The following is a 22,480-nucleotide window of genomic DNA, read 5'->3' on the forward strand; positions in this document are numbered from 1 at the left end:
TTTTAGGCATGCACTGTGCATGCGCTGGAAACCGGCATTTCCGATCTGTCAAGAAAGCTCTTGACAGATCCTCCGGTTACCCTGGAGAAGGGCCTCTGCGGGCGGGTAGTTCCGCTTTTTGGAGACCCTCCGCCCGCAGAAAACACTTACAATTCTTGCTAAGAGTTTGAAGAAAGTAAAAAAAAAAAAAAAAAAAAAAAATTTTTCCACTGATTTATCATTTTAAAATACTTTAAAGAAAGGTAAGTTTATTTTTAGCCCCGTTAAAAACTTTATTTTTTTCAAAAATTTAAATTTTTGTTTAAAATAATTAATTTATGTAATTTATAGTCATTTTAAAAATGTGATTTAAAAAGAAAATTATTTGAAGTTTTACTTATGTTTTGGGGGAGATCCCCTGGGATACGCGGGCCCTGCACACCGGCAGTTTGAAGAGGCACAGCAACGGAACTCTGCGCCTCCCGGGAGCCCTCGGGAGGGCTGCGAACGGAATTTCTGGGCCATTGGATATATGAACAGAAACTTGCATTTATATAGCACCTTTAACATAGCAAAACATCCCAAGGCGCTTCACAGGAGAGTTATCAAACACCGAGCCACATAAGAAGATAGTATGATAGGAGAGCAAAAACTTGGTCAAAGAGGTAGGTTTTAAGCAGCATCTTAAAGGAGGAGAGAGAGGTAGAGAGGCAGAGAGGCTTAGGGAGAGAATTCTAGAGCCGATGGTGGAGCAATTAAAATCAGGGATGTGCTAGAGGCCAGAATTGGAGGAATGCAGATATCTCGGAGGGTTTAGGGCTGGAGGAGGTTACAGAGATAGGGAGGGGCGAGGCCAAGGAGAGATTTGAAAACAAGGATGAGAATTTTTAAATCGAGGCATTGCCGGACTGGGAGCCAATGTAGGTCAGTGATCACAGGGGTGATGGGTGAACAGAAGGGGTTGTATGGTCCCTGAAAAACCCAACTTATTTTGGTTGATCGCAATCCCACTTTCCAGCCTTCCAACCATGCTTCTCAATCCTCTCTTCGTCCAGAGATGCAACCAGTTGTCTCGCAAAGCCATCTCAAAAGATTACAAAATAACTATGGATGAGGAAGGCCTTTCGGCTCATCTTAATTTATCCATCCACGGCGACCCTTCTCTCCCTCCTGAAGGGCAATGTATTAGTTTATTCTTACATAGAAATGACACAACTGGTTTTTATATTCCACACGGGCCTCCTCCCATTCTAATGACCTCTTCCCACCCTGCTCCATATAGAAACATAGAAACATAGAAGATAGGAGCAGGAGTAGGCCATTCAGCCCCTCGAGCCTGCTCTGCCATTCAATGAGATCATGGCTGATCATCCAAATTCAGTACCCGGTCCCTGCTTTCTCCCCATACCCCTTGATCCCTTTAGCCTTAAGAAATATATCCAACTCCTTCTTGAATATATTTAATGTATTGGCCTCTACAAGCCCAATCGTCCCAATCTCTCCTCATACATCATTCCTGTCATCCCAGGTATCAGCCTGGTGAATCTTCGCTGCACTCCCTCCATGGCAAGAACATCCTTCCTCAGATAAGGCGACCAAAACTGCACACAATACTCAAGATGTGGTCTCACCAAGGCCCTGTACAACTGCAGCAAGACATCCTTGTTCCTGTACTCGAATCCTCTTGCTATGAAGGCCAACATACCATTTGCCTTCTTAACCGCCTGCTGCACCTGCATGCTTACCTTCAGCAACTGGTGCACCTCGATCCCCTTCCGCTTAAATACATCAGTGCTATCTGCATTCAACCACTCCAGGTGGCAGTGAGTTCCACATTCTCTGTTTAAAGAAATTCCTCCTCAATTCTTTAGTTGATCTTTTAGTGACTATCTCATACTTATGCCCCCTTGTTCTGGACTCACCCACAAGTGGAAACAATTTCTCCACATCCACCCTATCGAACCACTTCATCATTTTGAAGACCTCTGTCAGGTCTCCTCTTCCAGAGAAAAGAGCTCCCGCCTGCTCAAGCTTTCCTGATAGTTGCTATTTGCTTTAATGGTTTATTTTCCTTTGTGTGAAACAGAGTGGCCTAAATTCCTCATTCCCTATTGGTAAGATTGTGTTATGGGCAGGGGGTGGCAGGAGGACAGGTCAACTCTTCCGGCTCCTATTCTGTGACATTGTGACCAGTACTCCAATGAGCAGTGCCTTTTGTATTCCGTGTCTGTCACTGGTCTGAGGACTCTGCTGAGGTCACTCTGTAGCCAGCCACTAGGAGTTGAACAGTACTGACTCATCCTTGTGTTCAAACCCCTCCATGACCTCACCCCTCCCCATCTCTGTAACCTCCTCCAGCCCTACAACTCTGGTCTCTTTTGTGTATCCCTGATTTCCTTTGCTCCACCATTGGCGGCCGTGCCTTCAGCTGTCTAGGTCCTAAGCTCTGGAATTCCCTCCCTAAAGCACTCCGCCTCGCTACTGCTCTCTCTTCCTTTAAGATGCTCCTTAAAAACTATCTTTGACCAAACTTTTGGTCACCGGTCCTAATATCTCTTGTGGCTCGGTGTTACATTTTGTCTGATAATGCTCCTGATAAGCACCTTGGGACATTTGTCTACATTAAAGGTGCTCTATATTTTTCAATTCAATTCAATTCAAATCGCTTTATTGGCATGACAAGTTACATCTTATGTTGCCAAAGCATCGAAAAACATTCATGTTTGTACACAAAAATACAGATCTATCCATACAGTGTATAAACAGATATATCCCTGAGTGTATAAATATACTTTCATATAATTTATATATACTCTTTTCTTATATTTAGTGGTTGTCCCTCTGTTTATGGCAAGCTGTAACATAGTGTGCCGCTAGTGTTACACAATTTCTCTCTTCCCCTAGTAGGTATGGGAGTTTTTGGTCGTCATTCAAATTTCTGAATTCCGGGCATATTTTTGTGAATTTTGGGTAGAAATTCTCCCTTATGCCCTGATATTTTCTACAAGCTGTGAGGAAGTGCATCTCTGTCTCCACCACTCCCTGACTGCAGTGAGAGCATATCCTGTCCTCTCTTGGTAGCCGGGTCTGCCTGTAAGTGCAAGTTGTTGTTGTTGTTCTTCTCTCCCTCCTTTCTCCTAATGCGTAAGTGCCTTGACAATGTTTGGCGCCTCTCTACAAGGTTATGATGGGACCTTCATTTTGATGGGGAACTGTGGGTTATTATTGATTTTCGTAACACATTTTAACGGGTTCTTAAATTAAGAACTGAGATAAAGTTGATGTTCCTGTATGTTCAAAGCAAGGATGGTGATGGAGCAGCCTGCAAAGTAATATAAGTTGGCGAAAATAACAGACCAGTTGAACATTGTTGTGTTCGGTGAACAGTCATGGCTGGTGTGATTCAGAGCGGATTGCACCTTTGTGCTTAAAAAAGAAATACAAACTTGTATTTATATAGCTCCTTTCACAACATCCCAAAGCACTTTACAGCCAATGAAGTACTTTTGAAATACTCACTGCTGTAATGTAGGAAACATGGCAGCCAATTTGCACACAGCAAGGCCCCACAAACAGATGATGGCCAGGAAATCTGTATTTTAGTGATGTTAATTGAGCGATTGTAGGAGTCTCTGCACTCCTAGCAAAGAATCTGTAAACTCACTGGAAGTTAACAAACTGAGTTTAATGTATTAAAACTTTACAAAACAAGAAAATGCAGGAGAAGCTCTAAACAGGTCTTTACTCTATATCTCCACACAAGGACTGGCTGGCCATGCCCTCTACCTCTGACGTCATGACGTCATCACGTTTCCCGCCATTGGGGATGTCACATGACCCACATGATGATGTCATCGCGTCAGATCGCAATTTTGTCGATCTAGCTCTGTTTAACCAGAGCTAACACTGAAAGGTAATAATCATGATTAAAGGCAATTATACAAATCACTGTGAGAGTCTCTTAGTGGCTTTGCCACAGGATAAATATTGTCCAGGACACCGGGGATAACTCTCTTGCTCTTCTTCGAAATAGTGCCATGGGTTCTTTTACGTCCCCCTGAAAGAGCAGACGGGGCCTCGGTTTAACATCTCATCCAAAAGATGGCGCCTCCAATGGCGCAGCACTCCCTCAGTACTGCATTGGAGTGTTTTCCTGGATTTTGTGCTGAAGTCTCTGGAGTGGGGCTTGAACCCACAACCCTTTTGACTCAGAGACAAGAGTGCTACCTATTGAGCCACAGCTGACCCTACCCTACAGCCATTTTGGAGCCAATCACTCCTGTCGGGCCTTGTTTGACTCAAAAGGCAAGGCGAGAGATGTCAAAGAGATCAACACTTCACCTGCCAGCAGAAGAGAAACTTGGCTCCTGCAATCACATCTCGGGGGCTTGGAGCCGATTCAACAACCCTCTGCCTCTTGGATCACAGTGAGCTTCATGGCTCTGTTGAAGCATATTAGGAAAAAAATACAATTTGGGAAAAATCATTAGTAAGACAAGTGTTTAAGCGGCATTTGAATAGGTAATGTGCAATGTAAGGAAACAGTTACACCTTGTGCTTCCATATCTGGTAAAGATAACAATACAGTCCAGATATAACAATCTGCACAAGAGATGAGCAAAGTTTAGATATGAAACAAATTACTGCTGCAAACATTTATGATTTTATACTTCATTGATATGCATTTCACAGAATGATGCAGGATACCAATTTAATATAATTGCCAAAAGAACCAGGGGGGAGATGAGGAGAATTTATTTGACACAGCGAGTTCTTATGATCTGGAATGCATCGCCTGAAAGGATGGTGAAAGCAGATTCAATAGTAACTTTCAAAAGGGAATTGGATAAATACTTCAAGGGGGAAAATTTGCAGGGCTATGGGGAAAGAACAGGGGTGTGGGACTAATTGGATCGCTGTTTCAAAGAGCTGGCACAGACATGATGGGATGAATGGCCTCTTTCTGTGCTGTATCATTTTATGATTCTACTTCCCAGCTCCTTACCACACATGGAATTTGTTGGATCCGTGGTTCAGTGGATATGCTATTATTAAATAATCACACGGATGCTGTACATTAACAAATAACAGGTCTTTACTGGAGGAGGGTAGTCTCTAGACTGGGGGTACAGAGGCATGCGCAAAGCTTATATACCAGTGTGGTCACTGCCGGTACTACAGTATACAGGAGCTGTAAAAGTAGTTCTGCCTTAAAGGCACATACACTACAATTCCTCCCCTTTTAGATTAGTAATACCCCTAATATTCAAATAACAATTAACATTTCAACATGTACATTAAACAACAAAAGTCCATTTATAGATTCAGTCTTTGGGGGGGTTTCCTGACCCTTTCGGGATAGCGCCTTTCCAGAGATTCTTGTTCTTGGTGCAGAGGCGATTCTGACCCCGTTTCATCGGGTAGTTCATCGGGTTCCACTGCTACTGGGTCTGAAGTAGATGCTACCGGTATGTCGGGTTCATCCCCAGGTACTCGAGACATGGGGTTGACGCGTTCCTGTGATGCTAAGATCTGATCGACGTGGCGTCTCACAATGTTCTCCCCGACATCCACTGTGTACATTAATGGCCCCTGCCTTGTACATATTGCTCCGGGTTGCCACTTCTCTGTTCGATAGTCACGAGCCAAGACTGGTTGCCCTACATTGAAGCTCCTTGTCGGCTTCTCATTGATGTGCTGGAATTGTTTGTCCTCAACATTTCTTCGCACATTTGGTCTGAGCAAGTCCAGACGAGATCTCAACCTTCGGTTAAAGAACATCATGGCCGGGGTCTGGTTGGTAACTGCATGTGTCGCGTTTCGGTAGGCTAATAAGAAATTGTCCATCTTATGCTGTAGTGGAATTTCATCATCGCACATGGCCTTTATCGCCTTCTTAAAGGTTTGTACGAACCTCTCAGCCAATCCATTTGTGGCTGGATGATACGGGGCGGGTGTGTAATGCCTTACCCCATTCCTTTTCATTAATTTTTGGAACTCGTCGGACACAAACTGTGGTCCATTATCAGAGCAAATCTGCTCTGGCAAACCGTTTCTGGCAAATATGGTCCGTAGGACTGCAATCGTTTTCTCTGTAGTGGTTAAAGTCATTTTTATCACCTCAGGCCACTTTGAATGAGCATCCACTGCTATTAAGAACATTGAGTCCATGAATGGACCAGCGAAATCAATATGTACCCGTTGCCATGGAGAGGAGGGCCACTCCCATGGGTGTAGAGGGGCATGTGGTGGTGCATTTTGGACCTTCTGGCATCCTAAGCAGCTCTTAGTTAGGTCTTCGATTTGTTGATCGATTCCCGGCCACCACACATAAGCCCTAGCAAGGCTTTTCATTTTCACTCCCCCCAGATGACCTTCATGTAGCTCATTTAGCACTCTTTCCCTTAACTTGGGTGGAATCACCACTCTGGATCCACACATCACTGTCCCCTGGCATACTGACAGCTGTTCTCTTCTGGATGAGAATGCTGGCAACAGTGAGCCGCCATGTGTTGGCCATCTCCTCACCGTCAATTCATATACCCATGACAGCGTCGGATCATTGCGGGTCTCCTTCTCTATATCCGCGTTTGTTACTGGCAATCATTCAATTATTGACGAATGAAATATCTCGATAGGGTCCACTGCTGGTGCTTCCTCCACAGTAGGCAGTGGCAGGCGCGATAGCCCATCAGCGTTCCCATGCTGTTTCGTGCCTTTATATTCTATTTCATATTGATTCGCCCCTAGAAACAGGGACAATCTTTGTAACCGCTGTGCAGTCATCACTGGAACGCCCTTCTTAGGATTAAAGATGGAGACAAGTGGTTGGTGGTCAGTCAGCAAGGTGAACTTCTGCCCATGCAGATAGTGGTTGAGTTTTTTTACTCCCCATACTAGGCTGAGGGCCTCCCTGTCAATCTGGGCGTAGTTGCGCTCAGGCTGAGGTTAGTGATCGAGATGCAAAGGCTACTGGCCTCTCCAACCCGTCTGGGAATATGTGCGACAGCACCGCTCCAATACCGTAGGGTGATGCATCACATGCCAAACGAATTGGTAGTGCTGGGTTGAAATGGGCCAACACCTCTTTTGATGTGATCAATTCTTTACACTTCTGGAAAGCTCGTCTACGTTCGTCATCCCACTTCCATGGTACCCCTGTTTGCAGTAGGGTGTTCAGCGGGTGTAATACCGTAGATAAATTTGGTAAGAACTTGTGGTAGTAGTTTACCAGCCCGAGGAACGACCTCAGTTGGGACACATTTTCCGGTGCTGGAGCCTTGACTACTGCCTCAATCTTGTCAGGGGACTTATGTAACCCCTCTTCATCGATGACGTGGCCACAATACGAGATCTGTTTCTGGAAAAACTCGCACTTGTGGCGATTAGCTCGTAGCCCATACTCCTTTAATCTGGTGAGCATCTTCTCCAAGTTGGCAAGGTGATCACTGTCATTTTCGCCCGTGACCAAGATGTCGTCCAAATAACACTGGGTCCCTGGAATCCCTTGCAGGACCTGATCCATCGCCCTTTGCCAGATAGCCGGAGCCGAGGCTACTCCAAACACCAGCCGGTTGTATTGATAGAGACCTTTATGAGTGTTGATCGTAAGGTAATGTTTCGAAGCTTCTTCTACCTCCATTTGCAAGTACGCCTGGGCTAGATCAATTTTGCTGAAGCGTTTACCTCCAGATAGCGAGGCGAAAATATCCTCAATTCGTGGAAGCGGATATTGCACCGTGTGAAGGACTGGGTTCACTGTCACCTTAAAATCCCCACAGATGTGGACCTTCTTTGGTTCCCCAGGCGTATTACTCAACGATCTCTTCATTACAGGAATGATGGGTGTAGCCCACTCGCTCCAGTCCACTTTGGACAGTACTCCTGAACGTTCCAACCCTTCCAGCTCTGCTTCAACAGCTGGTCTGATCGCATAAGGCACTGGTCTGGCCTTCAGAAACTTTGGGCTTGCATTTTCCTCTATTTTAATCATTGCTGTTATGCCTTTTAGTGTTCCTAGTCCCTCCTGGAACACTTCTTTTGCGTCAGTTAGCATTTTTGACAGTCGTCCAGGTGTGACGTCGTCATCCTTTTTGGCCTCAACCTTCAGTGCCTGTATGGAATGCCAATCTAATTGTATCTTCCGGATCCATTCGCGTCCTAGCAGTGGTGGTCCTCCATTTGGCAATACATATATATCCATTTTAGGTATTTCCTGGCCTTTATATGTCATTTTCACCCTTATTTTTCCTTTGGGGTAGACTTTTTGCCCCGTATACGTCTTCAAGACAATCTCTGTAGCTTTCAAGGGTATGTGTGAAAATAGCCGCTTGTAGTCTCTTTGATTTATGACTGTTAGAGCTGACCCTGTGTCCAATTCCATTTCCACTTGGACTCCGTGTATCTTGAGTGCAACCCAGATAGTCTGGTGATCCTCCATTTCGGTTACCTTATGTAGTTTCAGACAACCCAGCTCCTTGCTTCCGGAGTCTGTGTCACTTTTCTGTTCGTCTGAACCACTGTCCATCACCTGGTGTACCTTTTTGTACTTCTCCTGTGGAGATTTCTTACTGTTGGTTTTCTTCCCAGACCTGCAGACTCTTGCTATGTGTCCTGCTTTCCCACACTGTCTGCACACTTGGTCCTTGAACCAACAATCTTTCTGGTCATGTGTTGTTCTGCCGCAGCGATAGCACTTCCCTGTTCCATAGGACATTTCATTGGTGCCATATTCTTGCGGTCTCCGTTGTATCTCTGCAGCGCCCCTTGCGGCTGCTTCGTGTGATACTGCCATACTGAAAGCTTTGTCCAGCGTAAGGTCCTTTTCTGATAGAAGCCGTTTCTGGGTTCCTTCACTTTGTAGCCCACACACAAACTTGTCCCTTAACGTGTCTGCTAGTCCCGCTCCAAACTGGCAGTGTTTCGATCGCTTGCGCAGTTCCGTTAGGTACTCAGCATTGCTTTCGTCTTTGTGTTGGTTCCTTTTATGGAACTTAAATCGTTCTGCTATCAGCAGTGGTGTGGGGTTTAAGGGTCCTGTAGGATTTCTACTAGGCTTTCAAAATTCTTGTTTACCGGCTTCTCTGGGGTTATTAGATTTCGCAGTAACCCATAAGTTTTTGCACCCATGGAATTTAACAGAACCAGTGCTTTATTAGCATCTGGCACTTCATTCGCCCTGCAGTACACCTCAATACGTTCCACATATGTCGCCCAATCTTCGACTTCATTGTTGAACGTAGAGATACTGCCACTCTTTGGCACCCTTGGGTGTGCGTTAACTATCCCCAATGGCGCCTCCCGCGCTTCCCCTTCTTCTCCGCTGGCACAAAATGGCATCTCCCACGCTTTCCTTCCTTCCCGCGCTCGCCCTTCTTCTCCGCTGCGGCTTCTAAAAATGGCGTCTCCCGCGCTCTTCCTTCTTCTCCGCGGCTCAATGGCGTCTCCCCTTTCTTCGCCCCATGGACCCTGTTCAGCCCGTGAGCACTGGCTGTGCTCTGCGCGTTCTTCTTTTTATATTTTTCGATGCCGCTCAGTCTAGAACCCGGCTGTTTCCTACCCTCTCTCTCTCCGGTTTGTTTTATTTTCCTCGACGCCGCTCGGTGTTCAACCCCCGGCTGCGCCCTGTGCTCTTCACCCTCTGTCTTACCCCGTCGACGCTGCTCGGCTCTCTCTCCGCCGTCGGTCGGCTCCAGCCGCCGCTGCTCGGGAAGGGTCTGCGCTGGACCTGTCGTCGGTCTCTTACTGCTCATTGTGGCTGGGGAACCAAGCCCGGCTCTCCACAGCCTCCCCTGCGAAGTTGGATCTCTGCCTGACTGCTGGGCGGTTGCTCGTGGTCGACGCCCGTGTTCCTGGCCTCGACTATTTTTTTTTTATGTTGCAGGTAGATTCGAATCGACACTCGTCGCCACTGTTGGATCCGTGGTTCAGTGGATATGTTATTATTAAATAATCACATGGATGCTGTACATTAACAAATAACAGGTCTTTACTGGAGGAGGGTAGTCTCTAGACTGGGGGTACAGAGGCATGCGCAAAAGCTTATATACCGGTGTGGTCACTGCCGGTACTACAGTATACAGGAGCTGTAAAAGTAGTTCTGCCTTAAAGGCACATACATTACAGAATTCCTGCCCTCTTTAAAACCATCTTGACAGGAGCATCAGTTAGCCTGCGGGGGGCCCCGTGCAAAGGTTTTGGTGCTTCTACAGTTTACTGAAGGGTGATACTAAATACTACCGACTTAATCTGGTGTCAGATCCGCACAAGTACAATCATGATGCTTGCAATTGATAATATAAAAACAATTGATAAAAGGATCAAAGATCAGTTATTGCCATTAGATTCCTATCATTGGATCCCAAACTGGCTCGGGACTCTGTGCAATCACACAACCCTAACACCACCCCTTCACCTTCAGATTGCTCACTGCTGTCACTGTATTTTATAAATACACAACCGTAAGCCAACACAGTTATGTTCGTGCTCTTTATTTTCTATTTGTTCTAATTATCCGGGTTTGCAATTACTCAGAACTATTCATTTCGGTCGTAATCATCGTCTGTAAAATATTATCAGGGAACTTCATCAAATAGGTAGCACTGAATTAAGATCTCATTCTCTCATATTCTGCACTAACGCCCACCACAATTTCAGCGCACTATGCATGACAACACATCCACAACAACTAATTCATTTATCTCAGCAGGCCCCCAGTCTGTTTCCCCCTTGGTTATCATTAGTATTCATGTGGCATCTTGCCCTGGGTATGAGCAGTAAATGTGCTCCGTGAAAGATTAAATCCCTTGTAGGTGCTTTTATCTACAGGGCTCTCAGCCAGATTAGTGTGTCGAAGCACGCAGGGCTCTTGTATCACTGTTCTGATGGAAAGAAAAACAGTCTGTATTTGTGATGTTGAAAATTTGGTTATGTCTGGGATGATGTGCTTGAATATAATGACGCTGATACATGTACTGGCTTCTTGTCTGCTCCTTTTTATCTCATTGCTAAATATGTTACAGTGGCACAATATTGCAAAATATGTGGACATTATTCTCCTCTTCTGTATCCTCATTACTGTAGCTCGACATTTTAGAGAAGGCTGGAACATATACCACTGAATTTACATACCAGCCATGTTCAATATTTCTTTCTTTACAATGTGTCCATAAATACAATAAGAAATTCAGGAGAAACTTCTTTACTCATAGAGTGGTTAGAATGTGGAACTCGCTACCACATGGAGCGGTGGAGGAGAAGAGCATAGATGCATTCAAGGAGAAGCTAGATAAGTACATGAGGGAGAAAAGAATAGAAGGATATATTGATCGGGCTAGATGCAGTAGGGTGGGAGGAGGCATGTAAGGAGTATAAACAACAGCATAGACCAGTTGGGCCGAGTGGCCTATTTCTGTGCTCTAAATTCTATGTAATTCTATGTAAAATGTGCCTTGGCCCATCACCAGTAGAAGCAGTAGGATTCCCTTTGGAGGTGGAGTGAAGTGGTATTACCTCAACAAACTCAATTTGCAGCTAACAAATTCTAATAGTGAATGCAGAATCAAGCTCGCCAAAGTCACTGCAGTGACATTAATGCCTTGGCATTGACACGGAAGAAGTATTAATTAATTCTACAATTGATTACCAAAAGGAACCACTTACCACAGACAGTGTGACGCAAAGCCAGGAGTGACTAAATGGCAGGAACCTGATTTTGGAGTTCAGATAATGTGATAAACCACCACGATGAAGATTATTTGGAGCCCTGAAATTATCACAGAGTATCTGCTACAAGTGTCAGCTATAGCTCAGTGAAGGTTGTGGGTTCAAGTCCCACTCCAGTGACTTGAGTACAAGATCCTAGGTTGACACACCAGTGCAGTACTGAGGGAGTGCTGTACTGTTGGAGGGAGCTTGCTGTGTGCAAATTGGCTGCTGTGTTTCCTACATTACAACAGTGGCTACACTTCAAAATTGGTTGTAAAGCGCTTTGGGATGTCCTGAGGTTGTGAAAGGTGCTCTATAAATGCAAGTTTTTTCTTTATGTCATAGTTTTATTTCCCCTCCTAAAGGCACTGGCTCTCAGAAGACACTGGCAGCCCCAAAGCACCTTGCCCAAGTGGCCATTCCGCATGTCTATGCAACTACAGTGGGCATCTGCACAGCCCAATGCTATCATCATCCCAGTGTCCACATATGTGGATAGCAATCGGGAGTGTGAATCCTGGTTGACATTCCTTCGTCCATGGGCACTGATATAAATTTCTGCTCAACGGTGACTGCCCCCAGCTAAAGTAAGCTAACTCAGCACAGACTGGGTATCAGACCCGGCACACTCTTACCGTATAAAACTGCAAACTTATTTGGTGAAGTATCCCTGTGTCTGATCTTGGGCACACTGGATTACCTGGGCACAGTGAACATGGGGTTCCTTTGTAGGCGTATGCCTTGACCTGCCTGATGTTCCAGTACATCCAGGTGACCCAGTGAGACTGGGCACAGAGGAAGCGAAATCTCTCCCAATTAGGTCTTGCTACCGGAGATAGTCAGTCCAGACAATGACAGCCTCTGAGTGTCAGCCATGGCTCAGTTGATAGCACACTCGCCTCTGAGTTAGAATATTATGGGTTCAAGCCCCACTCCAGAGATTTCAACACAAAATCTAGGCTGGCACTTCAGGGCAGTACTGAGGGAGTGCTGCAGTGTCGGTGGTGCCGTCTTTCGGATGAGATGTTTAAACTAAGGTCCATCAACCCTCTCAGGTGGACGTGAAAGACCCCGTGGCACTATTGCAAAGAGCAGCAGAGTTCTCCCCAGTGTCCTGGGCCAATACTTAGCCCTCAACCAAAATGACTAAGACAGATTATCACATTGCTGTTTGTGGGAGCTTACTGTACTAATTTTGGCTGCTGCGTTTCCTACATTACAACAGTGACTGCACTTCAGTAGTACTTCATTGGCTGTAAAGCACTTTGAAACTTCCTGAATCATGAAAGTTCTTTCTTTCTTTGATGCCGTTAACGATTCTGGCATAATCACTGGAATTTTATCAAGAAATACCTTATAGTTGATTGAAGTAAAATGGCCGATAGGTATTATAATAGATCATTACATGGTATTATTTGGGGAATTGGGATGGACTGAAGATTTGGAGTTAAGTACAAGATGCATCTACAAACTGCTCAAAATCCTTAACTATTTGAGAATAATTAACACACTCAACACATATAATTTGTTGCCTCCGTTGAACCAGGCATTGAAGAGATTTAACCTACTTCTCTTCACCCATTGAAAGCAGTAGTAGAGCAGATCTATACAAGAATTTTATGCTGCTTGGAATACAATGTCTTTTTCCACACATCCTCTGGTCCTCCCTTTAATGTTCAGTGGGAGAGCACTGTAAATATAATACTGGAACATTGTCAGCTTGGCTCAGTTGATAGCACTCTCCGCTCGGAGTCAGAGGCTACGTCCCACTCTAGGCCTTCAGCAAGCAATATAAATTGACACCCCGTTCAATCTGAGGAAGTGCTGCATTGTCAGCGATACCATCCTTCAGTCGAGAACTCTGTACTGTCAGCCTGTACTGGTGGCTCAGGTGAGTGCTAAAGATCCTGTGGCACTATGGGGAGAACAGTAGGGCATTCTCCCAATGCTGTGGCCAACTTTCCTCCATCAACGATTGGAACATAGGAATTGCTAGACGAATAAAACCACGGTCCATCTAGTCGCATGATACAACAATAATGGAGTTGTTGACTAATCATATTAATCAATCTCTATCAGTTAGCCTACAACAGACCCAGACACGAGGCGAGGAAATCCCCAGGGGTGGAGAGCTTTGGGAATCATAGGTCCAAAGTCACCTGTTCCTCCCTAGCATGCTGCACTTACTACATGTAATGTTTCAAAATACATATACTGTATTCCAAAATGTTATTTTCTGATAGAAATCTATCTAATTTGCATTTGAACATATCAACACTTTCTGCTTCCATGGCTTTTCTAAACCCTTCAACACCAAAACCAGATCAAGTTTTCCCTTGCTTTGTTCAATTCTTACCTATCTGTTTGTAGCCAGAGAATCTCCAGCAATGGCTTATCATCCCACCCACACACCGTTATCTCTGGAGTCCCCCAAGGATTCATGCTTGGCCCCCTCCTCTTCCTCATCTAGATGCTGCTCATTGGCGACATCAATCGCAGACTTGGGGTCAGGTTCCACATGTATGCTGATAATACCCAGCTCTAACTCTCCACCACATCTATCGATCCCTCCACTGTCTCTGGGTTGTTAGATTGCTTGTCCGACATCCAGTTGTGAGGAACCGCAATTTCCTCCAATTAAACATTGGGAAAGCTGAAGCCATCTGCTTCGGCCTCTGCCACCAACTCCGAACCATTGCCACTGATTCCATTCCTCTCTCTGGCCACTGTCGCAGGCTGATCCAGACTGGTTGCAACCTTGGTATCCTATTTGACCCTGAACTGAACTTCTGACCTCATATCCTCTCCATCACCAAGACCGCCTACTTCCACACCCGTAACGTTGCACACCTCCACCCTTGCCTCAACCCATCTGCCGGTGAAACCCTCATCCACCACTTTGGCACCTCCAGACTTGACTATTCTAATGCTCTCCTGACCGACCTCCCATTTTTGGGAACCGTAGGTCCAAAGTCACCTGTTCCTCCCAAGCATGCTACACTTACCACATGTCTAGTCTCCCGGGACCCAACATGCAAATGTAAAGAAGGATCCCACTGGCATTGGGCGGGTGTCATTGCCGTTTTCTCAGTAGAGCAGGTTAAAATCCCAACCTGTGGGATCCTGGTGGCGAAGTAAGCTGGGCAATTTTAACTGCCCACCAGCCTGGTTTCTGCTGGGCGGGTAGGGTTAAAATGACCCCCCAAAGTGTTTCTAGCCCTGCGACTTCTAAATAGCTCTCCATAGCAGAGTGTTACCACTGAGCAGAGTGTTACCACTGAGCCAAGACTGATCCCCTAGTATCTAGGCTGATCAGACTAAAGATTTTTATAAACTCTGATCTTGCAGTAAGTATTTTCTCGTGAGTAGCGCACAATTATTCATCGCCATCTTTTGCTTGATCGCCTACAAAAATTGCTACATAGAATATACAGCACAGAAACAAGCCATTCGGTCCAACTAGTCTGTGTTGGTGTTTATACTCCACACGACTCTCCTCCCAATCTGTCGACCTCATCTCAGCCTTTCAGCATATCTTTTTATTCCCTTTTCTCTCATGTACTTGTTTAGTTTCCTTTTGAAAGCATCTATGCTATTTGCCTCAACCACTTCCTATGGAAGCGAGTTCCACATTCTATGGAAGTGAGTTCCACATTCTAACCACTCTCTGAGTAAAGAAATTTCTTCTTATTTCCCTATTAGATTTATTAGTAACTATCTTGTATTTATGGCCCCTAGTTTTGGATTTTCCCACAAGTGGAAACATTGGGCTGGATTTTCATTGAGGAGGTGGGTAGGAGGCGGGACTACAACTTTCGGGGTTGTAGTCCTGCCTCCATTGAGTTCTAGCTAACCCACACGATTTTGACTTGAGAGGCCAATTAAGGGCCACCCGGCAACAGGTGACGTCATTTTTGACAGATGAAATATCAGCGTTTCACAGCTGTTTGAAGCTGTCAAACACTGACAATCTGTACTCCAAGTTAATTCCTTCCTTTCAGGATGATTTAGAGATCTCTCCGGAACAGGAAGCTGAATGCTGCAATTTTTGACAGATCGTGGCCATTCTGCTTTCTGTGCCGGTGAGATGAGGGACTCCCGAGACCTGAAGGAAGGAAGGCTGTAATGGTAAGTAAAACTTCTTTAAACACTTTAAACACACCAAACACACTTACCTCTGCACTCATGCACCCATCACTCACCTGAACACCGGACATCTCGACCCCTCCAAACCTTTCATCCCGACGGCCCGCCTCGCTAACTTGGCGTGGTTTGGAGCTGTTGGGAATCCCACATTTCACCAATGAAAATAGGGATCAGGCTAAAAACTGCCCGTTAACTACCTGTTAACAGGCAGTTAATTGGCACTAATCCCCTTCCCGCCTCGGGGAGGCGGGTCCCAGTGCTGGTCGGGTACCCGCCTCCTTTGAAACTGGCATGGAGGCGGGTTGGGGGCGGGATGGGTTCGTGCCCCCCGATTTGGGGATTTTAACCCCCCAGGTGCCTCCAATCCCGCCTCCATGGCCCAATGAAAATTCTGCCCATTCTCTCCACATCTACCCTGTCCAGCCCATTCATCATTTCAATTACCTATATCAGCTCACTTCTATATCTTCTCTTTTCTAAAGAAAAAAGCCCCAACCTGTTCAATCTTTCCCAATAGCTGTAATGGCCCAGTAATTCCGGTCCCAACGCGTGAGTACGGACGGGGTACTCACGCGTGGGCCCTTTGGAAGTGCCGGATTTCAGCATGCACAGTGCATGCGCGGAAAACCGGCATTTCCTCTCCTCTGAACCAAGGGGTTAAGAGGCGGTTCGCGTGCGACGTTTCAGGCAGCGCGTACGCGTTGAACTTCGTTTTTTTTGACAGGTTTGTCCGTGCGTGAAGGCCTCCACTTTTTACGAATGAAAAAAGCAGACGTAAGGACTTAGTTTTAAAAGGTAAGTGGTCTAATAATTAAAGTTAGAAATTTTTTTACCACAGGTTTATTATTTTTAAAGAATTTACAGTAAGGTAAGTGTATTTTTGGATCCGATTTCTTGAAAAAAAAATTTTTGCAGAAATTTGAATAATTGTTTAAAATAGTTTTTTTACAGTTATTAATAGTTCATATAATTAGTGGGATTTTTAAAAACTTTTATTTGAAGTTTAAGTACTGTTTTGGGTGCCCGGAGTTTTCATGAGTTTGACAGGTCTTATGTCTAACTCATGAATGGACTTTTGCAAACTCCGATTGGTTGCCCAGTGCTCACGTGATCCCAGCCGGCTCATCGCACTAAGTACGCCGCTGGATCACGCAAGCACAGCGTGCCGGGAGCTGAACCGGGCCACAGACCGGAAATCCACGCAGGCCCAGGCTTCAAATGTCAGCGCGATATGTAAGTGTAGGTCGGGGGCTTGCACCCGCGGGAAGCCCCCGACCCGAATTTCTGGGCCGTTAACCTCTCAGCTTTGGTGCCATCCTTGTAAATCATTTTGCACTATCTCCTGTGCTTCTATTTCCCTTTTATAGTCTGAAGACCAGAACTGTGCACAGTACTCTAAGTGCGGCCTGACCAGGGTCCTACACAAGTTTAACATAACTTCACTACTTTTGAATTCTATACCCCTAGAAATAAACCCCAGTGCTTTGCTACCATTTTTAATTGCCTTGTTGACCTATGTTGTTGCTTTTAATGATTTCTTCACCTGTATCCCTAGATCATAGAAACATAGAAAAATAGGAGCAGGAGTAGGCCATTCGGCCCTTCGAGCCTGCTCCACCATTCAATATGATCATGGCTGATCCTCTATCCCAATACCATATTCCTGCTCTCTCCCAATACCCCTTTTGCTTTTCTACCCCATTCAGTTTCTTATTTTCTAAGGTGTAGGTGATGTTTCTATTTTTCCTACCAAAGTGCATCACCTCACATTTATCTATGTTAAAGTTTATTTGCCACTTAACTGCACAGTCTACAAGTTTTCTAATGTCTTCTTGTATTATGTTCCATTCTTCCTCAGTGTTACTATGCCCCCAAGCTTGGTATCACCTGCAAATTTTGATATTGAATTATTTGTTCCTAAGTCCAAATCATTAATGTAAATTATGACTAACAGTGGTCCCAGCACTGATCCTTGTGGACATCACTTTCTACCTCCCTCCAATTTGAATAACCACCCAATACCCCAACTCTTTGCTTTCTATTTTTTAGCCAATTTGCTATCCATTCAGCTATTTGTCCCCTGACTCCACATGCCCTAACCTTTGTCATGAGCCTACCGTGTGGTTCCTTATCAAAGGCCTTTTGAAAAATCCATGTATATGACATCTACTACACTACCCTTGTCTATTCTTTCCATTACCTCTTCAAATAATTCTATCAGGTTAGTTAAGCATGAATTAGCCGTTCAGAATCCATGCTGACTATTTTTATTATATTTTCTGCCTCTAGATGCTCTTCTATCACTTCTTTTAGTATAAATTCCAATATCTTTCCTGTCACTGACTTTAAGCTGATTAATCTATAGTTCCCAGGTTTTGTTCTATCTCCCTTTTTGTATATAGGAACATTAGCTGTCCACCAGTCCTTTGGCACTATCCCCTCTTCTATGGAACTTTTATTATATATATAAATTAGTGCCTCTGCTATCTCCTCCCTAGTTTCCTTGAGTATGCATGGGTGCATACCATCGGGGGGATCATATCCTCTCTTAGCTTTCCTAGTTTGTCAATTATTTTGTCCCTTTCTATCCCAACTATATTATTCTTTTCAAACTCATCCTCTAGTGAAGTGTCTATTTTGTTATCTTCTTTAGTAAAAAACCGAGGCGAAGTAATTATTCAATACTTCTGCCATTTCTCTGTCATTACCTGTGAGTTTATCTTGCACATCCTTTAGTGGCCCTATCCCTACTTTAATTTTCCTTTTGTTATTTATGTGTCTATAGAACACTTTATTCATTCTTTTTATATTCCTTGATAATTCGTTACATGAGGAAGCCGTTCAAGAACGTCCTTAATTATCTACCTGGACTATCAGAACTCAGGGTTATGATTAACTGGAAAATTCTGTTACTGCAGCAAATAACCTCAGCATTGATACTTGAAACCTGCCTTCCCCAGGTGTGTTAAACAATGTCCCAACTGCACACAGCTCATTATATTGCTGCGAAACAGCAGGGCTTGTCAGCAAATTAGTTCAAGGCAACACTGTCAAGGGCTAAAGCATCAATCACATTAAAACTTTGTTTTCTTTGCAGTGGAAAAACTTCACAGTGATGTCTCACAATTGATAGCTGATGCTACCCCATGTCCAACGCAACGTGCTCTGTAGGTAAATAGAAGTTCACGTGTACAAATGGATCTTTCCCTTCTACTCCCTCTACCTCTCCCCCTCCTCTACCTCCACCTATGGAGATGGGTAGAGTTTATTGAAGTTTCCTAGTGACAAGTGTCATGTCTTCTCTTCTCTCTTAGGCAGTCCCTTGGAACCGAGGATGACTTGCTTCCACATTAAAAATTAGTTCGCAGGTGACTGATGAGTCCAATGCGGGGCCTACAGTCTCTGTCACAGGTGGGGCAGACGGTGGTTGAAGGGGCGGTGGGTGGGGTGCTTGGGTTGACGTGCAATGCCTGCGCTTGGCTTCCGCTTGCTCTCGGCGAAGAGACTCGAGGTGTTCGGCACCTTTGGATGCTTCTCCTCCACTTTGTGCGGCCTTGGGCCAGGGATTCCCAGGTGTCGGTGGGGATGTTACACTTTTTCAAGGAGGCTTTGAGGGTGTCCTTGAAGCGTTTCCTCTGCCCACCTGGGGCTCTCTTGCTGTGCCAGAGCTCCGAGTAGAGCGCTTGTTTTGGGAGTTTCATATCGGGCATGCAGACAATGTGACCCGTCCATCGGAGCTGATAGATTGAGCGTGGTCAAAACTTTGATGCTGGGGATGTTGGCCTGAGCAAGAACACTGACGTTGCTGCGCCTATCCTGCCAATGGATTTGCAGGATCTTGCGGAGGCAGCATTGGTGGTACCTCTCCAGTGCTTTGCGGTGCCTGATGTACATGGTCCATGTCTCTGAGGCATACAGCAGGGTGGGTATCACTGCTGCTCTGTAAACCATGAGCTTAGTGCCGGGTTTGAGGTCCTGGTCTTCAAACACTCTCTTCCTCAGGCGACCGAAGCCTGCACTGGCACACTGAAGGTGGCGTTGGACTTCGTTTTCGACGTCTGCCCTTGTTGACAGTAGGCTCCCGAGGTATGAAAAGTGGCCCATGTTGTCCAAGGCCTTGTCATGGAATTTGATAATCGGGGGGCAGTACTGTGTGGTGGGGGCAGGTTGGTAGAGGACCTTTGTCTTACGGATGTTTAGTGTAAGTCCCATGCTCTCGTACGCTTCGGTGAAGGTGTTGATGATGGTTTGGAGTTCGACCTCCGAGTGAACGCAGACGCAAGCGTCGTCTGCATACTGTAATTTGACGACAGAGGATGGGACGACCTTAGATCTGGACTGGAGGCGACGGAGGTTGAACAGTTTCCCGTTTGTTCTGTAAATTAGCTCCACTCCAGTGGGGAGCTTACTGAGGGTGAGATGGAGCATTGCAGCGAGGAAGATCGAGAAGTGCGTTGGTGTGATAACACAGCCTTGCTTGACCCCGGTTCGTACGTGAATTGGGTCTGTGGTGGAACCGTTGGTGAGGATCGCAGCTTGCATGTCGTCGTGAAGCAGGCGGAGGATGGTGACAAACTTTTGAGGGCAGCCGAATTTGAGGAGGACACTCCATAATCCCTCACGGTTGACAGTGTCGAAGGCCTTTGTGAGATCAAAGAAGGCCATGTACAGCAGTTGGTGCTGTTCCCTGCATTTGTCTTGTAATTGACGTGCGGTGAAGATCATGTCCATTGTGCCCCTTAGTGGGCGGAATCCGCATTGCGACTCTGGGAGGAGCTCTTCGACCACTGTGCCATGTAGGGGAAGAATGGGTAACAAAACAGAGAGGGAAAAGTTGGATGGACTTATAAAACAATCAGTTGAGCCAATAAATTTGTTTAACATGAAACATTTGGGTTTGTAGTTTTGACAAAACTTTTTTTAAGCAGAAATGCTCAAAAAAAGTATAGAAAGAAAGATTTGTATTTATACAGCGCCTTTCATGACCTCAGGGCGTCCCAAAGTGCTTTATAACCAATGAAGTGTTTTTGAAGTGTAGTCGCTGTTGTAATGTAGCAAAACGCAGCAGCCAATTTGCACACAGCAAGCTCCCACAAACAATAATGACATAAATGATTAATTAATCTGTTGTAGTGATGTTGGTTGAGGGATCAATATTGGCCAGGACACCGGGAGAACTCCCTGCTCTTCAAAATAGAGCCATGGGATCTTTTACATCCAGCTGAGGGAGCAGACGGGGCTTCGGGTGGCACCCCTTGTTGTGTATGTACCTTTAAGAGAATAACTGGTCTCAGACTGCAGTACCAGCAGCGACCACCCCTGTATAAAAGGCGCTAGAGAGCCTCTGTTTTGTTAGATTCGTTTATGCCTTTCACCAGTAAAGTTCTGTTTGTTTCTCTCCTGCTAGTCCGTGTCTCAATCATTCACGGACTTAACACTGGCGACGAGTTAGAAAGAACTTACCTGCAACTCAGCAGCAGCTCCGACGACGTTGAAGGTCGGAAGAAAGAAAAAAAAAATAGAGTCCATTGAAACTCGAGGAATGGGCGTTGACCGTCAATCATCGGGTTCAAGGCTTTGCAGGAGCGATGTTCCAGAGCCAGGCTGGGTTCCTCGGTCCGTGGTTTCCCAGCTAATCGGGCTGGTGGCAGGTAGTGCTCTGATCCTTCCTGGGCTGCAACGGGGCCGGGCAGCGAGTCGGGAAGCAAGGAGAGAGAGAGAGGGTGGAGCATACAGGGCGCGGCCGGTGTTTCGAAGCTGGGCAGCGTTCGGACCTCAGAAGAGGGAGGGAAGTGTCCCAGAGGGTCCGCTCCATGATGGGAAGATAATAAAAGAAAACGAATTAATATTTAACGCGCAGGAAACCGTGGAAAGCAGCGCTAACAACAGCGGGGAAGAAGGAAAAGCGCAGGAGGCGCCATTTTGTTAAATCGGGGAAGAAGGCAAAGCACGGGAGGTGCCATTTTAGATTTGCAAGATGCCGAAGACTGGCTGTATCACTGCTTTTGATAATACATTAGAGGACTGGACCACGTATGTGGAAAGAGTCGAGGTATATTTCGAGGCAAACGATATAGCGGAGGGGAAAAAGGCATCGGTATTGTTAAACTTAATGGGCGCTAGAACGTACGGCCTATTGTGGGACCTGATTACTCCAGCCAAACCGAAGGCGAAGAGTTTTAACGAAATTGTTGCTGTTCTACAGGAGCACTTAAACCCTGCACCGCTGTTGATAGCAGAAAGATTTAAATTCCACAGGAGAACTCAGCACAAAGATGAGAGCAATGCTGAGTATCTTACGGAACTACGCAAGCTATCAAAGCACTGCCAGTTTGGAGCAGGACTGGCAGATACCCTACGGGACAAATTTGTCTGTGGACTCCTGAGTGAAGGAACACAGAAGAAGTTACTCGCAGAAAAAGAGCTGACGCTAGATAAGACTTTCAGCGTGGCAGTATCGTATGAAGCAGCAGCCAGGGGAGCTGCAGAAATTCAACAAAAACCACAGGAATACGGCACCCACGAAATGACACGGGGATTTGCAAAATGTTATCGCTGCGGCAGAACTAACCATGACCAGAAGGACTGCTGGTCCAAAGACAAAATATGCAGACAATGCGGAAAGATTGGACACATTGCACGAGTTTGT

The sequence above is a fragment of the Somniosus microcephalus genome, chromosome 5 (assembly GCF_052327205.1).
Source record: "Somniosus microcephalus isolate GS21.2 chromosome 5, FLI_Smic_1.0, whole genome shotgun sequence".
NCBI lineage: Eukaryota > Metazoa > Chordata > Chondrichthyes > Squaliformes > Somniosidae > Somniosus > Somniosus microcephalus.